Raw genomic sequence first — 20,728 nt, 5'->3', positions numbered from 1 at the left:
TATTAGTAGCCCAAAAGGCTAAAGAGGTTGACCTTCCAAACAGCAGTGAATGAGAGTCCCTACATCCCCACTTCACCGCCACCACCAGTTCTTGTTCTTTCAGATGTATGCAAGTTTCTTTGGTGAAATATACCTCATTGTTGTTTTGATTTTCATCTCTCTGATGAGTAATGATGTGAAGCACTTACTGTAAGCCTTTTGGCCTCTTGAATTTCTTCTTAAGGAAATGTCTGTTCATCTTTTCTTTACATGTTTTAATGGAGTTAGATCTTTTTTCTTGTTAAGCTCAATCTGTGGCTTACACATTTTAGATATTGACCCCCTCAGATGGGTACCTGGTGAATAGTTTCTCCCTTTCCATGGTTAGCCTTTGTGTCATAGCCACCCTTTTTCTTTGAGGTGAAGAAGCTTATTTCATAATGAAATTTTACTTGTTTATCTTTTCTTCCACTTGGTTGGCCAGCAGTCTTTAATTTTTTTTAAAAAAATTTTCTTTATGACTGCAGCTCAACCATGAATAAGTTTGCTATCATGGTGATTAAATAGTCTTTTGCTTCTTCTTACTGGTTATTTTGTATGAGTGTGTAGCAGAAACCTAGAGTGTTTTTCAGCTTACTCCTGTTCTTCATTCTGGGATCACTCCAGTCAGTGTTTGAAGAATAATATTAAATGTCAAGAACTAAACTGATTATGAAACCATGTGGTTCTATACGTTTAGCATTGTACCGAATTCCTCGTATATTGATGAAAGATTATGTTATAGAAGTAATAGAAATACATGTCTAAGTTTTCAGTGTTCTATATTTGAAAAAAATATTTTAAGATGTTTAGGGCAGGAAAGATAGCACAGTGATAAGGCGTTTGCCTTAGATGCAGAAGAACGGTGGTTTGAATCCTGGCATCCCATATGGTCCCCAGAGCCTGCCAGGAGTGATTTCTGAGCATAGAGCCATGAGTAACCCCTGAGCACTGCCGGGTGTGACCCAAAAACAAAAACAAAACAAAACAAAAAGATGTTTAAGTGGTAAAACTGAGGAATGAGAATATTCTTTGTGAATGACCATTTTGCTATGCTATAATTTTCATTTTTCCAGAATTAGAGCAGATGTGCATGCTTTCTGATTTCTTATCAAGTACTTTAGTGAGTTTATTTTTAGAAAAGATGGGAATGACCACTAAAAATCTGTTTTAGACAGAGTGATTTGACAGGCTATCTAGACTAAGGAAACTAAAGATACTCATTTTTTTATCTTTAAAATATCAGTATCTATTGCATCAACCTTGTTTCTCTTTCATTGACTTGACAAGTGATCTCTTCTTTGTCCTGTGTTTTTATGTGCAACAGTATAAAGAATTTTATGTTCAACAGGATACAGTTTGAATTAGATATTATTAATATTTTCCAGTTAAGTTGTTAATACATAAGCCAAGCATATTTAAAATGAATAATATGGTGGTTTTATTACAATTACATCTGGAAACTGTATCAGGTCTAGCTGAAATATTTATTGCTCACATGCTTGCTACCTGTGAATGTATTTGTGTGTGGTGTAAACATAGCCATCTTTACAAATTGTAGGTAAAATTATAGCAATATTAATAATATACATTAAGTTGTAGTTCTGATTTCTAGAACACATTTCATTTTATCTGAAATATTAAATAGCTTAAACCAAATCTACTCTTCCATTTCTGGCAACAGTTGATAATGTCTTCAGCTTTTCTCTCTTTTTTAGTTTCTTTTTCTAATTAATCATAAAAAATGGAATACACTAATGTTTTCCTAACATTTGTTTTCTCATTCACTGCTGGTGGGAATAACATCTAGTCCAGCCTTTATGGAAAATAATATGGAGATTCCTCAAAAAACTGAAAATTGAGCTCCCATATAATCCAGCTATACCATTCCTAGGGATATACACTTGGAACACAAAAACACAATACAAAAATGCCATATGGTCCCCCGAGCTTGACAGGAGTGATTTCAGAGTAGAGCTAGGAGTAATCCTTGAGCACTGCGGGGCATGACTCCGCCCCCCTCCAAAAAAAAAAAAGCCTTCTGGATACTTATATTCATTGCAGTGCTATTTTCAATAGCCAGAATCTGGAAACAACCCAGATGCCTGCCCTTCAACAGATGAGTGACTAAAGAAACTGCGATACACATACACAATGGAATACTATGTAACCTTCAGAAAAAATAAAGTCATGAAATTTCCCTATATGTGGATGGATTTGAAAACTATTATGCTAAGTGAAATAAGTGAGAAGGAGAAAGATAGGATAATCTCACTCATCTATGGGTTTTAATAAAAATAAAAGATAGTATTGTAATAATGCCCAGAGACAATAATAATGAAGGCTGGAAGGACCAGCCTTACCACAAAGAGTGATGAGTGCAGTTAGATAAATAACTGCACTAACAACTATCATGGCAATGTCAGTGAATGAGAGAAATAAAATGCCTTTCTCGATTACAGGCAAGATGTAGGGAGAAAGTGAATGGATTCATTGGTGGGAATGTTGCACTGGTGAAGGGTTTTTTTTTTATGATTAAAACCCAACTACAAACATGTTTCTAATCATTGTGTTTAAATATATTATTAAAATAAATATTATAAATTAAATTGAAATACTAGTACCCCTTATTTTAACTATTTCAGTATGAATCTCAAGAGAACAAAGGAATTTTTTAAAATATCATATTGTCTCAGACATTTTAAAATAAAAGTAAACTAACATAAAGCAATATAATAACTAAAACAATCTTAAACTGTATGTAGTATGTAAACAAATTATCAAGGAATCTTGTCAAAATGAGAATCAAATTTAGAACTTATCTAATGATGCTCACAATTCTCCATATTTAATACATTTATAGGCAAAACATTATGCTCCACACATGATATTTTTTGCTTTTAAGAATCAACATTTTAAGAACTCACACTTTTTACAGTACAGGGGCACCTCCTACCTTGAACATATGTCATGTGGTCCCAACTTAGACTCTATGTGATTAGACAGTTACGGTCCAATCTCAAACCCTAGATCTCAAATATAGAACCAACACAGTTCTCTGCAACAGCTCCTGGAATCAAACTCCTTCTGGGACATTCTTAATACTGCTGACACCAATATGCGCCAGTTTTGGTATGACATCCTGACAATGAGGAAATGGCAACAACTTGGTCTAAGAGCAGGTTGTCTCATCTCAACACTTAACAATAAGATGAAATCAGAAGACACATCATCCTTTGATCAGTGCAAAAGCCAATATCACTAACTGCAGAAGACTGACTGTGACCAACATGAGTGGGCATAATATATCCTGAGACCAATAAAAAAGAGCCTAGTCTAGGCTTTGGCCTATAATCTGTACAACAACCAATATCTCTAATTCCAGATATCTGACTGAGACAACTGCAACTGAGCAGAACTTCTGGAAACATAGTAAAAGACTCTATCCTAGGCTTTGTCCTAGGATCAGTGTAAAAGCCAAGACCACCAACTATAGAAGACTGATTAAAACAACAGTGATGGAACAGAACTTCTGGAACTGTAAAGAAAGACTCCATCCTATTACATGTGCAAATACTAAGATCACTAGCTACAGAGGCCTGATTTTATCATCCATGATGGAGTAGAAAACTTCCAGACACCACAAAAAGTACCTAGGGGAGAGTAAAAGAGCATGCACAGAGCCTGTAGTTATACCCATGAGAGTATACTTAAAGGGCAGAGAAACCCTGTATCTCTTAGACCAAGGAAATTCCCTTTCTAGTCTCCCCAATTTTTACTGTGTCTATGCAAAAAAAAGCACAAATTAAAAATTTTTTTAATTTTTTAAATTGTCATTGCTTGTTTATTTTTCTTTTCTTTGCCTTTTTCCCCCTGTGCTTTGATTCGTCTTTATTTCAGGCCTGTGGTTAGTGTTTAGTTGTTGTCTTCATTGCTGTGGTGCTTTTCAGGTTTTTTGTTTGTTTATTTGTTTTTGTTTTGTTTTGGGAGGTTGATTTTTTTTGTATTATATTTATGTTGTTTTTCCTTTTTCCCTTTCCTTTTTAAACTGATTTTTATAGTCTTTGGAAGGACTCCTACTGTTTTTTGCTTGTTTGAATTTTTGCCCTCCCTTTTTTTCTTTTTCTTTTCCTTTTATTTTCTTACCTTCAAACAGAACCACATAACTTGAACCATATTGTTCTGCCTCACAAATTGAGGGGGAAATAATGGAGGGCAGCAAGACCAAACAGTCATATGAACATTGAGTAGAAATAAAAAACTATCAGACTTAAACATCAAATCCAAAGCCAATGACAACAGAATAGATACCCAATCTACCACTTATACTAGCAGTGGGATGCTAAGGAGGGGTAATAAGAGGTGCATGCTGGAAATAGGGGCAACATTGGTGGTGGGAATGCCCCTGATTCAATGTCACTAGTACCTGAAATACTACTGTGAATAATTTGTAATCCACTTTGGTCAAAATAAAAATTATTAATAAAAAAGAATCCAAGGTATAGAGAAGAAATATGTTTCATGGTATCAGTGATATTATAAAAATACCATTATCTTTTAATTTTATTTTTATATGAAAAGTCAATCAAAGGTCAAATATTACATTCAGTTTTTTGTTCACTATTATTAATGATAAATTATTTCCTCTATTAAATCACTTTTTTAGTTTATGGAGGTCACAACTAGGAGTGCTCAGAGGGTGTTTCTAGTATGGGCTAAAGGGGTCGATAGTCATCCCTGTCAAAGCAGTGCCAGTTTTCCAACTAGTGTTTCCACAAGCTAGAGAAGTGCTTTAACCCCTGTACTAGATCTCTGTGGCCCCTCACTGAGATGAAATTTGAGCCTTCAATTTTTCTTGTCAGCACACTGAAGATATTCTTTCATGCCTTCTAACTTTTAAAAGCTGTAATGCTTTTGAGAAATCTACTGCCAGTCCTAGTATTGATTCTTTGAAAGTAATATCTTTTCCCATCTTCTACCAATTTTAAGATTATTTTTTCTTTTTGTTTTCTGTTATTTGTCTAGGTATTAGTTTCTTTTACTATAATTTAGTTGGACTGCTTAAGACTATGGACTGAGGTATTTCAGGTTTTTGGAAATTCTTTGCTCTTAGCATTTCAAATATGTGTTTGCCTCATCCTCTTTGCTCTGTTATAAGTATATATGTGTTTTGCTGTGTCAACTTTTTTTTTTACTCATTCTAATAGTCTCTATTATTTCTCTCTCTGAGCTTTGTAATGAATGCTGTCTTCCAACCTACATTTCAGTTCATTAATTTTCTCTTCATTTACATCTGATATACAGTCTAGTAAATCCATTGTATTGTAATTTTGCTTAATGCTCTTATTTCTTAATAAATTAGCTTGAGAATTTATATAAATTTCTTTTCAAATCCAATTTTACTTTTTAAGAGCATCATATTTCCCCCTAGTATTTTATAGCCAGTCTTTTGTTGAGCATAAGTAAAATTGTTGAAAGTTCCTGTAACTGGAGATTCTGCGGGGTTATTTTCTATTTTCAATGTTTCTGCTATCTTTCTTTTTTTTTTTTTCTGGTCTACATGCACTCGGCTCTAATATTCTATTCCAAACACTGTATTTAAAAAGTATTTCAGGAATGATTTGAAGCCTTGAGTCATGTTAATGTTCTTGATAACAGACTTGGTACTGTTTCATTGAGGTGGGAATTACAATCAGAATGCAGCTTAAAAAATATAGGATTAACTCTGCAGTTACTGTTATGTCTGGTTTACAAATGTGTTCCTTACTTCAGGATGCATATCTTTAAGAGGCTTTTATCTTTTAAAATTTATTTAGTGATTTATTCCATATTAATATTTAGGTAGTAAAGGTTTCATACATCCATTGAACTTTATTTTTAAATAAGATGCCATTATTTTTTGTGGTTTTTGGGTCACACCTGGCAGTGCTCAGGGGTTATTCCTGACTCCAGGCTCAGAAATTGCTCCTGGCAGGCACGGGGGACCATATGGGACGCCGGCATTCGAACCGATGACCTCCTGCATGAAAGGCAAATGCCTTACCTCCATGCTATCTCTCCGGCCCCAAGATGCCATTTTTAATGAGAGTTATAGGCATAGAGCGTTATCACCTCCAAATTCACTACCTTGTGATCTCCTCCCTCCACTACTGACTCAAGGTCCCCTCGCACCTCCTCATTTGACTCTTTGACAGATACATTTTTTTTAAAATACATTGTATTTTGGTCCTACTGTTTCAGTAGTGTTTGGGCTACTTGTTTAGCCAAATACAAGCAAGTTGCCATGTTGTCTGAGGTTACAGACAATGCCAAGGCCCCTGACCCTTGAACCTAAATTACACAATGCATTTACATTTCCTAACATGTAATTTTCTACACCATAGATTAATGGGAGCATCCAATATTTGTCCTTATCTTTCTGTCATACTTAAGTTAAACTGAGTTCCTCTAGTTTCATCCAAGTTACAGCAAATTACAAGTTTTTTTATCATCTGTTGTGGACTCATGGTAGTACCTAGTGTGTGTGTGTGTGTGTGTGTGTGTGTGTGTGTGTGTGTGTGTGTGTGTGTGCAATTTAGATGCATTGTGTAAAAATATGTTGAAACCAACTATGAAAATTTCTGTAATCATGAGGCTTAAATAAATTATAATAATAAAATAATAATTAAAAGAAAAGAAATACAGATTGTAAAAAGGCACATAAAATGTTCCACATCTGGGGCTGGAGTGGTGGCTCAAGGGATAGGGCATCTGCCTTGCCGTGCTAACATAGGATGAACCACGGTTCAATCCCCCGGCCTCCTATGTGTCCCACAAACCAGGAGCAATTTTTGAGCATGTAGCCAGGAGTAACCCCTGAGTATCACTAGGTATGTCCCAAAAACCAAAAAAAAATGTTCCACATCATTAACTATCAGGGAAATATCAATCAAAACAATAGCTAAATATTATATTACACCACAGAAACTGGCATATATCAAAATCAACAAAATCACCAGTGCTACTGAAGATGGGGTTGAAAATGGATTCTCATTCATTCCTGGTAGGAATGTAGCCTATTCCAGCCTTTTTGGAAAAAATATGGACATTCCTCAAAAAAAATAGAAAATAAATTATCCAGAAATACTGCTCTTGGGAATATACCCTAGGACCCAAAAACACAATGCAGAAAAGACATCTGCAGTTCTATGTTTATTGCAGAATTATTAACAATAGTCAGAAACTGGAAACAACCCAAGTGTCCAATAATAGATGAAAGGATAAAGAAGCTATAATACATCTACATAATGGAATACTACATAGCTGTTAGGGAAAATGAAGTCATAGGTGGATATGGCGAGTATTATACTGAAAGAAATGAATCAGTGGGAGAAGAATAGACATAGAATGATCACATTCATTTGTGGGATATAAAAATAGTGTAATAGTAATGTAAGAAACTTGTCACAAAGAGCATGGAGAGTCAAGAGAATACTATGACAATGATAGCTGGGAATGATCACTCTGGACAAGAACTGGGTGCTGTAAAGAGATAAAGGGTATACATTATACCCCTTCAGTAACAATATTTCAAACCACAAAGACTAGAAGGAAAAATAAATACAGCGAGGGAGAGAGAAAAAGAGAGAGAGGTATCGAGAGAGAAGAAAAATGTCTACCATAGAGGCAGGCAGCTAGAGGGCAAGGAGAAGGGTGGGAGAGAAATAGAGGACATTGATGGGAAATGTGTACTGGTAAAGGGATGGATGTTGGGCATAGTATTACTAAAACTCAAACATGAATAAATTTATAACTATCTTACAGTGATTCAATTTAAATATTAAAAATTAAATTAAAATACTTTTAGTTTCTATGACAAACAAAAAGTCCCATTTTGAAAGGTATCTTCATTTTAACCCTTTTTAAAAAGTTTTTAAAGAAAAGCTCTTAAACTTCAGGACTGTTCTTCTGCTACTTCTCATTTGCTTAAAGGATTGTCCATCTTTCTATCCTCTCGTTAGCAAATATTTTTTAAATATTTCTTTTATATATATATTATTTAAACACCTTGATTACATACATGAATTGTGTTTGGGTTTCAGTCATGTAAAGAACACCACCCATCACCAGTGCAACATTCCCATCACCAATGTCCCAAATCTTCCTCCTCCCCACCCAACCCCCGCCTGTACTCTAGACAGGCTTTCCATTTCCCTTATACATTTTCATTATTAGGACAGTTCAAAATGTAGTTATTTCTCTAACTAAACTCATCCCTGTTTGTGGTGAACTTCATGAGGTGAGCTGTAACTTCAAGCCCTTCTCTCTTTTGTGTCTAAAAATTATTACTGCAAGAATATCTTTCATTTTTCTTAAGACCCATAAATGAGTGAGACCATTCTGCGTCTTTCTCTCTCTCTCTCTCTGACTTATTTCACTCAGCATAATAGATTCCATGTACATCCATGTATAGGAAAATTTCATGACTTCATCTCTCCTGACAGCTGCATAATATTCCATTGTGTATATGTACCACAGTTTCTTTAGCCATTTATCTGTTGAAGGGTATCTTGGTTGTTTCCAGAGTCTTGCTATGGTAAATAGTGCTGCAATGAATATAGGTGTACGGAAGGAATTTTTGCATTGCATTTTTGTGTTCCTAGGGTATATACCTATGAGTGGTATAACTGGATCATATGGGAGCTCAATTTCCAGTTTTTGGAGGAATCTCCATATTTCTTATGTCAAATGAACCAGAAATGTTGAGTTCCCCAAAATGTGGTTTTTCCAGTGGCCTAAATTTTATCTTCAGTAGATAACTAATCTTAGTTACCTTGCTTCTCCATTCCAAGGTTTGAAATCTAAATACTATCTTTTAACCAAATTTAGTGTGTTTTATCTTTGAAGCACCAAACAACAGATTTAAAAAGAAAACAATAAATAGTACAAGAGATAGAACTGTGGGTAAGACATTTACCTTACATGTAGTAGACTTGTATTTGATCCTTAGCATCCCATGTGGTTCCCAAGCATCACCAGGAAGATTCCTGAGTGAAGATTTAGGAGTAAGCCCTGAGTATCACAGGGTATGATCCCAAAACAGACAAGCAAAAAGGGACATGTAAAGCAGATTTCTCACAATTGCTTAAAAGCATCAGTAAGACAGCTAATTCATAAGAAAGAAAATCAGATTGAGAGCAATGCAACAGAACTATAGGTAGTTGTGAGCAGAAGGATTTTTGAAAGTAGTGCAAGAATTGGAGAAAATTTCTGCTGCAGAATAACACAGAATAAAATCATCCACTCAGTGAAGGAGAATTTTAAGATGAGAATGGTCTGTCAAAATCAAGTAGGAGTGTAATAAAATGTCTTCTGAGAAGTCAACCTCGTAGCAATGGTAAAAATTAGAATTATAAAAACTACATCTAGAGAGGATGGTAAAAATATGATCTAAGGGTCCTAATTAAATTATCTTGTGACCAAAAGGGTTGCTTCCTAAAGCAATGAAATTACAACAGAGAGTAATCATAAAGGAGGTTTTCTGAAAACAAAGTAAAAAAGCTGATAAGTAGCAAGTCAGTGAAGAGAAATCAAAGAAGTTGCAACGTGAGAACTGAGTCAAGCAGATTCTAAAAACCCACAGATAGTATGAGTCACTTGATGTGTTTCAGGCTTTGGTAGGTCAAGTCTCTTTTCTAACATTACTAATCAAGCAGGTGTGTTTTGTTCCTCTGCTCCTCTTTATATACACCGTGATCCAGGAAGAGCATCTAGCAAGTATGGGTGATCCAGGAAGGAGAGCACTGTTCACCTCCTTAAGGCACAAAACAGTAGCTGGAGGTGAAGGGAAGGCGCCTTCCCATCTAATGGAGATTAAAGTCTTACTTGATACATTAGAATGAACATTCTGTTCTTGGGATAAAGTTTGTCTTTTTGGCTTAAGAAAACCACTAGCATTTCTAGTAACTGTGAGTCATGGGAAACTTCACACAATTCACTAAACTTTATTCAGGGAGAAGAAAAAATATTCTTAGAATGAAACTTAAAGGGTCAACACATGGAAAAAGTTAGTAGTGCGTTTTCTGCTATCCCACTTTTCTCTCTCAGAAAAAAATGTTACAGGAGAGTTTGGGTGATCTAAGAGAAAAGGAATATATGTGAGAAGAGGTTAAAAGCAGGAATAATAATAATTTTATAATAATTCTTTTATAATAATCCTCCTTGAGATAATAAGACAAAAGAGGTTTTTCAGACTCTAGAATACCTGGAGAGAAGACATGTTTGTGTTTTTCCTAGGACGTCTTTGGGGATGGAAACAGAAAAGTTGAAGCCTGTCTATAATCCTGTCACCACCATATTTAATTTTTAGTTTTATGTCAACTAATTGTTAACCTTACTTTCATCATCTGTGGAAAGGGAAAGATAATACTTGAGGGCTAAATGTGGTATCATATCTACTGCTAGAGGATGTCACTGTCCGCAATGAATGAATGCAGCAGGCACTCAATATTCTGGTGGAAGAGGCAAAGGGAAGGCAAGAAGTAGCAAATCTCAAAACACAAACAGCTGCTCTATGCGAGTTGAACTATTCCTGGTAAACATTGCTTTTTGTGTGTTTTCTTTTGAACATCAGAATCATGTTAAATATTAAATAGGTGATTTCACTGCCTCAAGGACTCGTCTGGAGAATCCACCTAGATTGCACAAGCTTGTTGGGGTGAGTGATCCTACTTGCTATTCTACTTCATGCTTAGCAGCCAGCTCCAGTCAGTCCAAGCCCCATGCTAAAGGCTGCTGGCAAATTCTCCCATGATGTCTGAGTTGAAATGAATAGCAGGGCAGTGCCAGCTGCTGGCTTTCATTAGATTCTCTTTGACTGAGTTGAATATTAAAACAAGGCCACCTGATAGAGTCATCTTGGATTCCTGCAGGAAGAGGCTGGAGGTGCTGGAAGCAAAATAAGGTGCAGGTGGAATAGCATAATAAGTTCTGCAATTTACAAGTGTTAATATGAAAAATCAGAATGTGAACCTCCCTGGGAAGGATCTATAGGCTGTTTATCTACTCAAAGTGACCTTGTAATCCATCAGTCATAAAAATAATAGCACAGAACATGAATGCCACCCTGTGGCTAGCAGCAGAAATCAGACTGAATATCCCATAATTTTACATAATTAGAGAGTAATGAGAATGTGATTAAAAGAAATCATGCAGATTCAGGAAGAAAAAGAGACAGCCCAGATAAACAGTTATCACTGCTAATATCTATGACTCAGGGAGACATTACCAAAATGTTAAGGGAGGGGGAAAATAAAAGTCCTAATCTTGCTAATAATGTAAGCAAAATAACTTCTGATTATAGACACACAAAAATATAAATAGATTCCTAGTGCTGCCTGAAGAGAAAAGAGGAGGGATGATCTCTCTGTTTCTTGGTATTCTTGTCATACTAAGGTATTTGAGAACTTCAAATATTAAAAATTAGTTTGATTTCCACATGTACATATGCACTTGCTTATATGTACCCTTTTTTTTTTTGGTTTTTGGGCCACACTCAGTGACACTCAGGGGTTACTCCTGGCTATGCACTCAGAAATCGCTCCTGGCTTAAGGGACCATATGGGATGCCAGGGGAATCGAACCGCAGTTTGTATGCGCAAGGCAGATGCCTACAGCTTGAGCCCCCACTCCAGCCCCTACATGTACTTTTAAAATATCTTTATTTAAGCACCATGATTACAAGCATGTTTGTAGTTGGTCTTTAGTTATAAAAAGGACACCCCGTCCCTTTACCAGTGCAACATGCCTACAACTACACTAACAACTATCGTGACAATGTTAGTGAGTGAGAGAAATAGGATGCCTTTCTTGAATACAGGCAGGGGGTAAAGGAGGAGGGAGATGGGGGACATTTGCTGACATGTAAACATGCACATTCAGTTCCCATATTATGCTCATTGTCTTGGTATATTTTTCTGCATCTAACCACAGCAAGAGCAATAGGTTTTATTCATTTATTGACCAGATTAAAGAAACAGCTACTTTCCTAAGCTCCTGTTCTAGACCAGTCTTTGCTCTAACAGAGCTGACACTCTGTAAGGATAAAGAGACAATTATTAGTAAACATATCAGGTTGTGAGCATTGTAGAAAGTAAAATTAAACAATGTAAATGGAATGGATGATGATAAAAAGGAAGGTGAGGTAAGAAAGACCCTTTATCAAGAGTCTGTTTAGAAGTCTCAATCTATAGTTTAAGCAAATTTTATTTCATTTTTTCTGTATTTAAGCACCATGATTACATACATGATTGTAATGCAACTTTCCCACCACCAATGCTCCCTAACTCCCTCCTCCCCACCCTCTCCCTGCCTGTATTTTAGACAGGCATTCTACTTCTCTTCCTCATTAACATTGTTATGATAGTGTAGTCATCTATCTAAATTCACCACTCTATGTGGTGAGCTTCACATTGAGAGCCAGTCCTTCCAGCCCTCATCTCTGTTGTCTCTGGACATTATTATAATAATGTTTTTCTTAAAACCCATAGTTGATCAAAACTATTCTGTGTCTATTCTCTCCCTCTGACTTATTCATTCAGCATAATGCACTTGGGTCAAAGAAATTTTAGGCAAAAGGGAGTGTAGGGCTCAGAGAGGTAATATGTTATTGACCTTGATTCAGTCCCTGACATAGCATATGGTCTCTTAAACACCACCAGTAACATCAGAACACTGCTGCGTGTGGCACCAAATCATTGAGGGGGAAAGCAGGGGAAAAAAAGGAAGAGAGAGAGGAGAAAAGAGTGAGAGGTGTAGCATGTCTGGAATAATTTTCTTGGTGTTTTTGTGAACTGTTAAAAACTTAAAAATCTCATCATGGCATATACTGAATGAATTCCATTTAAAATATGATCAAATAGGACAGAATATTTGTGAGTAAACTTAAAAGAAGAATTAAAAGCATTATGCATTAATATACTAAAATATGATACTATTAAGAGATGAAGAAATTGGATGATAAACTCTATTCACAGATTGGAAGAATAAGCTTTATTGGAATGACTATTTCTCCTAAAGCAATGTACAGGATCATTGAAATCCCTATCCAAACCCAGTGGCATATTTTATGGAAATAGAACAATTTTAAATTTTGTATGGTACTAAAATGAAATGTGAATAATAACTAAATCCTGGTAAAAAGTAAGAAAATTGAGTTATTTCATTTTTCTGGCTTCAAATGATGCTACAAGATTATAATGGAAATGATAAAGCAACATGAGTATATTATGGTATATTATATCTAATAGGTATTAGAATAAAAAGAATCTATATACTGATGAAAAAATCTTTATGAAACCCCAAATAAGCCCACATATATTGTGATTTAGGACAAAGAAGCCAAGACCATACCTAAAAGAAATGAAAACCTTTCTAAGGTTATTGGGAAACCTGGATAGGTAGCAAAGATACCTAAGAATTTGGAGGACAGGACCAAACAAACAAACAATTGCAGGTAGCGAATGATAGAAATGTCTCACTAAACATCAATAAATGAAAAAATTCTTCTCAGTTTTTTTTCTTTACCAGCTTCCAAACATGTATAACTAGACCATCACTCTTGTCTGGGCTGTCAGTTTTTTCTCCCTTCAAACACTGTTCCTGGTGAGTAGATTTTTGGTCTGTTACATAATTTTTTTAAAATCCTAAAAACTGTTTTGATGGAGGAAGAAAAGAATTGGTGCGTTGCCATGAGATCAGTTCAAAGGGAAACTTGCTAGGGCTGGAATGCATGAGAATACAGCTCAGTAGTATAGCACTTTCCTTGCACGGGTAAAAAGAGAAAGAAAATTAAGATTTAAACGGTTGATTTCTTTTTTACACCAGGTATTTCTTAGGGTTTTTACCTGGTTCTTCAGTCAGAAATCACTCCTGGCTCTGCTCAGAGACCAAGACTAAACCCTGGTCAGCTACATGCAAGGCAAGTGCCTTACCCACTGTACTCTCTCTCCAGTCAGTATTTTTTTCCTCAGGGGATAGATACTTTGGTACCTTATGTAGATCCAATCATAGTTTATTTAAACTCACTCAAACTTCTGAAGTGAAGATGAGTGCATTTTTATGAGATGGTTCCTTTTCTTATTACCATTTTTAACCTTAAAAAAATCTTTATTAGAGTTAAGATATAATGTCTACTAGTGGTGTTGCCATTCATGTTCTTAGTATGTGTATTCCTCACCAAACCAGTTGTTTCATCTCACCACCTCCAAAGTACAGAAATCTCCCAATCATGGTCCTGGGTCACTTCCTAAATACCCATTAACAGACATATTAACTAAGTGTGGTGTATATAATTATGCAATGAAATAAAATGCAGCTATTAAGAAAAGATTAAATCTTGCCTTTACTGCAATTTCCATTGAGCTGGAGAAGAACAGGTTGAGAGAAACAAGTCATAGGGAGAAGGACATGAACTAGATGATCTCATTTATCTGTGAGGCATGTATTTTTTGCAGTGGAGGACCACAGAGGAACACAGTAATCATACAAAAAAAATCTGGGTACTGGAGTATAAACAGAACATATATTTTCATGTCTATTTCTTCATGAAGTCAAGTTCCATGTATTTGCTCAAGAACTCACAGACATTGAGCACAGAGCATGACAAGCAGGTAGACTTCATGAACATTGTTTCGTGACTAAAAATCTCTGAGCCTAGACAAATCTCAGTGTTAGCTTTCTAACTGACTCCCTCTGCAATGAGCCAATTCTCAATTTCAGTGGCTGGGTGGCAATGCATTTCGTGGGGCCAAGTTAGTGAAATTCTCTGTCTTCCACTTGAGCCTTGCTCTCTGATACTGAGCCCCACTCCCATGGAAGGAGAATGTTATCTTCAGAAAAAAGAGTGTAAATAGATTGACATTTCAAAATGGGTAACTATAAAAAGCAATGAAGGAAGACTTTCTGCATCAAAATTTTGAACTAAAATAATATCTTTTAGAAATTTTACATTATCTAAATTCTTAAAAGTAGGGTTTTACAGATGCAAATACAGGAGCCACATGAAGATAAACAGCCCCACCCACAAAGGGTAGAGTCTGATTTTTATTCTCTCCAACAAAGATGCTACCCAAGATCTGCAGGTGCTGGTTTTGGGACCAACCAAACTCAGAAGTGACAATAGAAGCCAAAAGAATGGAAATGATTTGGGCCCTCCCACAAAGCATAGAGAAAAAGCAGCAAGACTGCTCCACTTTACTCTAGCTGCAAATGTCTCCTAGTCAATGAACCCTAGCACTGCCACACAGAAAATATCACACTACAAACATGGCAATGGGGAAAACAATGCAGCCAACATCATGCATAGAAAATAAAAATGGCAGCTCTAATTACCCAAAAAGTATCAACCACCTATTTAGCTTCTCAGATAAGGAGTTCAGAGAAGAAATAAAGAAGATGCTCATAGAATGCAAAGAAAGCATGGGATTGAGCTGAGCGAACCACAAGTAATCAAGAGGATATACAAAATAAAAATGAGAAAACTCCGAACTGAAATAACAGGACTGAAACACTTGGTACAAAATAAAAACATCATTAGTCTCTCCAAAAGATTAACAGCAACTGAGGATAGAAGTGGTGAGCTGGAAGATGAAACTCATAGCAGCTCCATGAAACAGAAGAGATTGAAATAAAAGTCTTAAAGCAAAAGATCAGAATATGAAAAAAATCTTTAATATCTGTGAACAGATGAAAATAGAAGTCTTTGATAAACTCAATAAAAACATAAGAATCATTGGAGTTCCTAAGACTCAGGAAGAAAATCCTCAGGAAGAATAAACAGTCAAAGACACCATTGCAGACAAACTCCAAGAGCTAAAGACTGCATGCAACCCAAACCTGCATACCCAAAGAACACTAGCTAAAAGAGATATAAAGAAAAGCACTCCCAGACACATCTTAGATACAATGATGAATCCCACAGATAGGGATAGAGTACTGAAAGCAGACAAAAAGGGAAATTATATTCAATGTAGCATCCTTAAAACTTACAGCAGACCTGTCACAAGAAACCCTCAAGGTCTAAATGCAGTGGTGTATATAGTGACAAAACTCAATGAAATAAATGTTTTGCCTTGCCTAGAATACTGCACACAGCCAGACTCACATTCAGGTTGAAGGAACCATACATAGCTTAATGGATAGACAACAACTCAGAAAATTTAGACTCAAAATCAGCCTTAAATGACAAATTATAAGGTCTACTTTAAAATAAAGCAGACCAAGAGACAAACCAAACTTCTACATGAAGATGACACTAAATCAATGATAATTATCTCTCTCAATATTAATGAACATATAGAGTGGCAAAATGAATCAAAAAGCTGAATCCAACATTTTGTTGCCTACATCTAATAGTATGTATTCATACAGTATGATATGTATTCATATAGTATGCATACATATTTATACACAGGTATAGATATGGACATATATTAGTAAAGAGAAAATTCAAAAAGCAATTCAAAAGATCAATGAAAGGTTGTTTGAAAAAATCAACATGATTGATAAACCACTAGCAAAACTCACAAAGAAAGGGCTAGAGAAACTTAATAAACCAAATTAGAAATAAAAATGGGGAGATCACTTCAGATTCTATAGAGATTCAAAGGGCAATCAGAGACTACTTTGAGAAACTCTATACCTCGAAACAAAAGAACCTGGAAGAAATGGATAAATTCTTGAATTTATATTTATACATGTGTATAAATATGTATGTCTATACAATAGAATGTAAAAGAAAACATGTGAATAGTCAGAACAAACAGACTGCAAAGGTTGGAGGACAAATATTAAATCAAACAACTTCCTTAAAATAGGTGGAGTGGCCATATTAATATAAGATGCTACAAACTTTAGACTTAGAAAAGTTATAAGGGACAAAGATGGACATTTGTTAATAATCAAGGAATAAGTACAACAGAAGAAATCACACTCCTAAACATATATACATGCAATGAGGGACCAGCAAAATATTTAAAACAGTTGTTGCCAATCTGAAAGAAGATATTAGTAGCAATACAATAATAGTGGGAGACCTCAACACTGCCCTGTCACCACTTGATACGTCAACCAGGATAAAACCTAAGAATATACTAGTTCTAAAAGAAGAAATGAAAGAAAATGGTCTAGTAGATATATAAAGGTCTCTTAACCCCCAGAAAACTGGATACACATTCTTCTCCAGTGCATATAGGTCATTCTCCAGGATAGACCACATGCTCGCCCATAAAACATACCTCCATATAATGAAGAGGATAGAAATTGTAAAAACTATCTTCTCAGATCATAATGCACTGAAATTAGAAGTTTACTACAAACAGACATAGAGGAAAAAAATTAACAGCTGGAAATTGAACAACTCACTATTGATGGGGGGGCGCATTGGAGATGGGAATGCTGCACTGGTAAAGAAGGTAAAGTTCATTTTAGTTTGAAATCCAACAACAATCATGTTTGTAAACACGGTGTTTAAATAAAGATATTTTAAAAACTCACTATTGAAAAACCAGTGGGTCAAAGATGAAATCAAAGAGGAACTCAAAAGACTCCTGGAAACAAATGTGAATGAAGACAGAAATTATCAGAATTTGTGGAGCACAGCAAAAGCAGTACTAAGAGGGAAATTTATCACTTGACAAGACCATATTAGGAAGGAAGAAAAGTCTTACATAAATAACTTAATGACACAATTTATAAAATTAGATAGTAATCAACAAAGTGAATCATAAATAGGTAGACAGAAGAAAATATCAAAGTTTAGTGAACAAATTAATAAAGAGGAAATCCAAAAAACAATTCAAAAGATCAATGAAAGCAAAAGTTGGTTGTTTGAAACAATCAACAAGATTGATAAACTGCTAGCAAAACTCACAAAGAAAGGGAGAGAGGGAAACTTAATAAACCAGATTAGAAATGAAAATGCGGAGATCACTACAGATTCGATAGAGATTCAAAGGGCAATCAGCGACTACTTTGACAAACTTTTTATTACAACACAAAAGAACCTGGAAGGAATGAATAAATTCTTGGATTCATATAATCTTGGACCACTGAATGAGGATGACCTAGCATATCTAAACAGATCCATCACTATTTAAATAATAAAAATGTTAATCAAAATTCTTCCCTGAAACAAAAGCCCAGGCCTGGATGGATTCACTAACAAATTGGGAATATATTAAGCTCAGAAGATTCTGCACCTCAAAAGAAATAGTGCCCATGATACAAGGGCCACCCACTGAGTGGAAGAAACTACTCACTCGATACCCATCAGATAAGGGGCTAATATCCAAAATATACAAGACACTGACAGAACTTTACAAGAAATAAAACATCTAATCCCATCAAAAAATAGGGAGAAGAAATGAACACTTTGTCAAAGAAGAAATACGAATGGGCAAAAGGCACATAAAAATGCTCCACATCACTAATAATCAGGGAAATGCAAATCAAAACAACTACGAGGTATCATCTCACACCACAGACACTGGCATACATCACAAAGAATGAGAACAAAGCAGCACTGGTGGGGATGTGGAGAGAAAGGCACTCTTATTCAATGTTGGTGGGAATGCCATCTAGTCCAAAGTAGAAAGTGATATGGAGATTCCTCCAAAAACTGGAAATTGAGCTCCCATATGATCCAGCTATACCACTCCTAGGGATATATATAACCTAGGAACACAAAAATACAAATACAAAAATCCCTTCCTAACACCTATATTCATTGCAGTGCAATTACAATAGCCAGACTCTGGAAACAACCAAGATGCCCTTCAACAGATGAATGGCAAAAGAAATTGTGGTACATATACACAATGGAATATTATGCAGCTGTCAGGAGAGATGAAGTCATGAAACTTTCCTATATATGGATGTACATGTAATCTATTGTGCTGAGTGGAATAAGCCAGAGGAAGAGAGATTGGCACAGAATAGTCTCTCTCATCTATAAAAGATATTTTCCCAATAATTCTCAGAAATAAAAGAGATGAGGGCTGGAGGATCCAGCTCACAACATGAAGCTCACCACAGAGTAATGAGTGCAGTTAGAGAAATAACTTCATTAAGAACTATCATAACAAAGTGAATGAATGAGGGTAGTAGAAAGCCTGTCTAGAGTACAGGTGGGGTTGGGGTGGGGAGGAGGGAGATTTGGGACATTGGTGATGGGAATCTTGCACTGGTGAAGGCGTGTGTTCTTTACATGACTGATACCCAAATACAGTCATATTTGTAATCAAGGTGTTTAAATAAAGATACCTATGACAGTCTTCAAAAAAAGTGGATTAAAAACTCCTGAGATTCATTTGTAACAATGAACTCCCATGAATAGCTAAAGCAACCTTTAGGAAAAGAAGATGAGATGTATCTCTTTGCCCCACCTTAAATTGTACAACAAAGCAATAATCATTAAAACTGCATGGTATGGGGCCGGGCAGTGGCGCTAAAGGTAAGGTGCCTGCCTTGCCTGCGCTAGCCTTGGACGGACCGCGGTTCGATCCCCCGGTGTCCCATATGGTCCCCCAAACCAGGAGCAACTTCTGAGCACATAGCCAGGAGTAAGCCCTGAGCATTACCGGGTGTGGCCCAAAAATCAAAAAAAAAACTGCATGGTATTGGAATAAACACAGGCCCTTAGATCAGTGGAGTATACTTGAGTATTCAGACAATGTTACCTAGACATACAATCAATCAATCTTTGACAAAGTTTCAATAAATGCACAATGGAGCTAGGAAAGTCTCTTCAACAAATGGTGTTGGGACAACTGGTCAGCCACAGCCAAAAAGAGAAACAAAAACATTCATCTAAGACCATACACAAAGGTAAAATCCAAATTCATTAAAGACCTTGATATACCCACAACTATACAGTATATAAAAGAACATATAGGTAAAACACTCCATAATATTGAGACCAAAGACATCTTCATGGAGATAACAGCATTGTCCAAACAAGTGGAAGCAAACATATAAGAGATTGGACTATATGACGCTGATAAGCTTCTGTTCCTTGAAGTAAATAGCAATGAGAATACAAAGGCCACCCACAGAATGGGATAAACCCAATACCCATCAGGTAAGGGCTAATATCTAAGAAATACAAAGACTGTCAGAACTTAACAAGGAAAAAAAAATTAATATCATCCAAATATGTGGTGAAGAAAGAAACAGACACTTCCTCAAAGACATAATATAAATGGCCAAAAGGCACATAAAAATGTTTCGTGTAACTAATCATCAGGAAGATGCAAATTAAAACAATAATGAAGTAGCATCTCATGCCACAGAGACTGGCACACATCACAAATAAACAAGAACAATCAGTGCTGGTGGGGATGTGAGGAGAAAGAAACTCTCATTCACTGTTGGTGGGAATGCCATCTAGTCAAGCCTTTATGGAAAACAATATGGAGCTTAATCAAAAAACTGAAAATGGAGCTCCTGTATGATTCAGCTAAACCACTCTTTGAGTTATACCTGAGGAACACAAAAATACAAAACAAAAATTCCTTCTGCTTGCCTATATTCATTGCAGTACTAATTAAAATAGCCAAAGTCTGTTAAAAAAACAACTCAGATGTCCAACAACAGATGCATTGCTAAATAATCTGTGGTACATGTACACAATGGAATATTATGCAGTCAGGAAAAATGAATGCGTGAAATTTTC

The sequence above is a fragment of the Suncus etruscus genome, chromosome 12 (genome assembly GCF_024139225.1).
Source record: "Suncus etruscus isolate mSunEtr1 chromosome 12, mSunEtr1.pri.cur, whole genome shotgun sequence".
Lineage (NCBI taxonomy): Eukaryota > Metazoa > Chordata > Mammalia > Eulipotyphla > Soricidae > Suncus > Suncus etruscus.
This window is presented reverse-complemented; position numbering follows the sequence as displayed.